This window comes from Meleagris gallopavo, chromosome 4, assembly GCF_000146605.3.
Source record: "Meleagris gallopavo isolate NT-WF06-2002-E0010 breed Aviagen turkey brand Nicholas breeding stock chromosome 4, Turkey_5.1, whole genome shotgun sequence".
NCBI lineage: Eukaryota > Metazoa > Chordata > Aves > Galliformes > Phasianidae > Meleagris > Meleagris gallopavo.
In genome coordinates this window covers 3,907,536-3,912,157 of record NC_015014.2, presented here as the reverse complement: position 1 = coordinate 3,912,157, position 4,622 = coordinate 3,907,536, and positions in this window count along the sequence as shown.

The following is a 4,622-nucleotide window of genomic DNA, read 5'->3' as shown; positions in this document are numbered from 1 at the left end:
CTTTTAAAAGGACAGTTTTAAAAATTCATACCATGAAAAAATCTTCTGTATGGCCCCATGAACTATTCCAAAGATGAATGAGTCCCAGCAAGAAAATATGTAACATTAGTTCTGCTTCTGAGTTTGTCTAGTTTCAGCTGCCAACTATTTGATGTTGTTTGGTCTTTCTTTGCTAGACTGTGTGTTCAGTGACATGGATGCATTAATAAAAAGCATGAAGCCAATAAAAATGCTTTCAGGTATAAGCATTAGCCTCTAAAACCTCAAAAAAAAAAAAAAGATTTTTTTTTATAAATGAAGCATTCAATTAGAAGCAGAATGTTATGTTTTTCAAAATTTTACTATTTACCTTTCAGTAGCCCTTTTAATATTATTTTTCTGCCTACGGTTTTCAAAGGAACCCAAGGCATATAGGATTTCATTCGTAAGTGAATTGTTTTGGCACACAAACATTGCAATTTTTTCAACTTCCAATTATTATATTCTTTTTTGGAGATCCACGGTGTTTTCTGGTTTTTATCTTAACTTATGTTTCTCAAATTTAAAATGAGATTTTTGGGATAAATTCATTTTCAAGCTGTATGTGAACACATCTCCATATTTAAATACTTTGCTAAGGTAAAATTCCACTGATTAAAAGTTTCATTCTTCTGTGCCACTTGTTAAAGTATATTATATGTAAATTGTATAATAATTTTTGGGGGGCTTTGTTTTCTTGGCAATTATTTAGCTAAGAATTCTTAACATAAAATGCCAACAACTTATGTAAACTCACACTCACAATTAATAGCACTGAATATTTTTCACGTTACTTTGAATTTCTCTTGGCATCTTGTAATACCATGCAGTACACTGCCAAACAAATATTCACAGATTAGCTTACAACGCTCTCCAAATTTTGTTTCTTCTCAGTGGAAATCCCCTGCAAGCTCTGTCTAACTTCTGAGACATTACTCAAATGATCAGAAGATTCTGTAAAAGTTAAATATCTTGCCTATTACCACATATCCAGAGAGTCCTTGGGGGCGTTCAAGAAATGTGGAGATGTGGCACTGAGGGATGTTGTTTTGTGGGCTTGGTGGGGATGGGTCAATGGTTGGGCTAGATAATCTTAGAGTTCTTTTCCAACCTTAATGATTATATGATTCTATGATATCTTAACAGGTATCTGATGCTGAAGCCTGTCAGAAATACATGGAATTACAGAAGTAAAGACAGAATCTGTTTTTTTTGTGGGATGAGAATGTTTTGTTTCATGGTACAATGAAGTTCAAAACAATTTTCATGTAGTCTTTCAAGTTTCCTGAAGAAAGCACAAGAAAGCATTGCCTTTAGAAGATTTATTTCATGAAATCCCAATTAAAATAGTTAACAAGCAGACTTTTTAGGTCAGAATGCAGTAGAGGTTTCTTGGCAGGCTTCAGTAGAGGACACGAGGGCTGTCTGGTGCATCAGGCAGGATGAAAGCAGCCAACACAAAGAGCCAGCAGCTGCTATTGTCAATTCAGTGTAGTCACCAGTCCCTTTGGAGCCATTTGTTACCTCCTTTAAACTACTGCTTTGAGCAGTGACTGGGTCCCAGGCTTTCCCAGCCTCTCCACCTTCTCCAAAGCACCAGGGTCTGTCTGGGATTAGCATATTTTATTTAGATGAGAGCCATGAAACCAGGAGGCTGAGATCTTTTTATAGCCAAAAAAAAAAAAAAGGACACCTTCAAGGATTTCTGTGCATGTAAATGCCCACCATAGCCTGGAGATGTTGTACACTGTAGTGCTACTCTTTCATTCCTCCTCACATCTCTGTGCACACACAGTGCATCCAAAAGGTAAGCTTTGCATCTCAGCCTCTTCTTTGCCAGTTAGACTTTTCTGAACCCTAAGTTTTTGTACTCTAAATGTGCTGCCCTTCAGTCTGCCTTCCAACAGTCTTCATTCATCACAACTACCCCATAACACCAACACCTCCTTTGCCATACAGAAACAAATGCAGTGCAGCACAAACCAGCTAGCTGCATTTCAGCACACTTCTTCTCCCAAAGCTCCGTATTTTAACCAAAGTCTCTTTAAACTAAAAGTCATTTCAGCCACTTGAATAGGGAACACAAAGCAGACCTGCTGCTTTGCAGTGATGAATATCACTACCACAATGTATAGTGATAGGTATTTATAGGGACAAATATAACTACCTTGATAAATCTTCAAATAAAGTACTTGAATCTGAAAGGGAAATAAGGTAGCATTAAATTAATCACCTATTCTTTTTTAGATTGAATTTCTGAGACTGTTTCAAAAACCACATCTGAGACCATGTCCAGCCTGTGGGATGCAGGAATGCTTCCCATCCTCCAAGTCTTGGCATATGCTTGCCCTGCTGAGGTGTGGAGTGAAAGACATAGGCCAGATCCTTCCTCTTACACCAGCAGGGAAGTGCAGTATAGGTCTCCTACCTCCATGGAAAGAAACTGATGGATGCAGGCCATTAATAAGCTACAAGTGGGGTCCCAATTCTGGAGACCTAAGGATTCCGGATGTCAGGCCATGCCATAGGAGATCTGCCTCCAAGTGCAAACTTCAGAATTTTAAATGCAAGAATGCCCTGTAATCCAGTCCTGATGGGTCTTGGCACAAGTAAGCCTTGAGCTGCTCAAGCTGGGCTAGTTTTAGACACACCCTGAGAGAACTGGAAGCAGCCAAGGAAAGCCACATGAGCGGATATTTAGTGAACGGAAGGGAGGCAAGTCAGACTGTAATTCTGTACTGCTCTTGGCAGCTAAGTCTACTCTTGAATCTTGTCCACAATCTCTGAGAATGTCTTTAATTTACCTTTTGTGCTGGAGGTGCTGGAATGTGGAAGAGGGATGCTGGTTCTGCACGTTTGGACACCAGCGCGCACAACAACAGGAATCTCACATTACCGGATGGAGTTGCAACATTATTATCTCCTCTATTGAGGCCATGCTGCAGTCAGGTGAGAAGTTCATCCAGCTTGGTATTTCGTCTCTAATTATGGCCCTGACCACATCCGTAGAGAGTGAAAGAAACAGAAACATCACCCTGATTTGCCCTCCTATCCTCCACTGAGGTTTAGCAAGCTGCAGGTTGCCACTGGTCCAGCTGATCTCCCTGATTTCTACTTCAGGTCTTGAAATGACCCTTAACAAATTCCACAACCATTTCTGCATGTTGAGAAAATGGATTTTCTTTTTTTTTTTTTTTCTATCTTTATTCTGGAAAAGATGAAGAACAATTACTGTTAATGCAAAATGAGCAGCCTTGGCAACACAGACTCCTGTTTACTCAGATTCCAGGCTTGAGGGTCTGATAAAAACCCCAGTGAAGGTAATGGGAATCTTTCCAGAGCAGTTTTAGCTTTAGTCTAAAGACACAGACATGTTCCACTCCTAGAATCCCATGGGTCCATAATCCTATTCAGACTTTTCCTAAAGAAAGATTAGCAGAAAGATCTACAAAATCTACTTATTTCACAATACTAAACTGCTTCCAGTGCATTTCCAGATGTCAAATTCCCTCAACATTCCCAATGCAGGAGCCAAAGTCTTCAGCTTCTATCTTTGACAATTTTCACTGTGCACAGAGGGATGCATGATTACAAAAATCTGTGGTGGCTTAACGTAATATAAAAGTAGGACAAAGATAAAATAACATGCAAGTATTAACCATTAATTCAGGGAAAATCTAGCACTGTGATAAATGGTGCCTAAATATGGATGTGTTTAAGTTATTGCTGAAATATAATACCTAGGATCAGCAGAGCAAGGCAATTTAAATCAATTAACACAGATCCCATTATCCCTGTTAGTAAAAGTAAAGATCAGTTGTTCCTAAATCTCTTTTTTTTTTTATGCTGCCTACTCCAATACTTGTTGTACTACCCAGAACCTCAGCTTCTGGAGGCATAGGATTACATCAGCTTCTCAGTTGTCATTTTCTTCTCCCACTAAAGCAGGCTATAAAAATGGAAACTTGAAGCAAGCTCACTCGAAGCCCTCACAAAGCCAGGAGAAAATCAAACCCACTGTATTTTTCTTAATACCATGACTTTTGGGAAATCTCTTGGGTATTTTTGTTTTCTGGGTTTAATTACAGAAGTCAGAAATACTGGAACAGAGGCTGTGTCAGTGACCAAACTTCTGAGTCAAATTCAAAAGCAGTGAATTATTCACACTAAATGTTAACTCTACATAAACAGAAATGTAGGGGGCAACAAAATACCTATGAGGAGATGATCAGAATGGGATCACTGCAAGATTCAGGAAGTTTAAAGATGGGGGCAGGAGTGATGTTTCTAGGTCTCATGCTCCCAGTGCTGCTGATGACGAGCAGCAAGGCACTCTTTTCCTGAAGGAGGTCAACTGAGAAGCTCTGGGGGCAGCTCAACCTCACAGTGACACCAAACTGCTGCTATTCTACAGCTTTTGCTAAACTGAGTCAAACCGAGCTCAGACACAGAAAGAATCAGGTGGGTGGGATCTGGACCTGCTTTTAATCATCATCTCCTCTAAACTTATCTGTTATCCTTGCTTCATTATAATCCTGATCACTGTAGTACCACAGTTTTGCAAGCACTGTATTTGCTAATCCTAACAATTAATACGGGGAAAA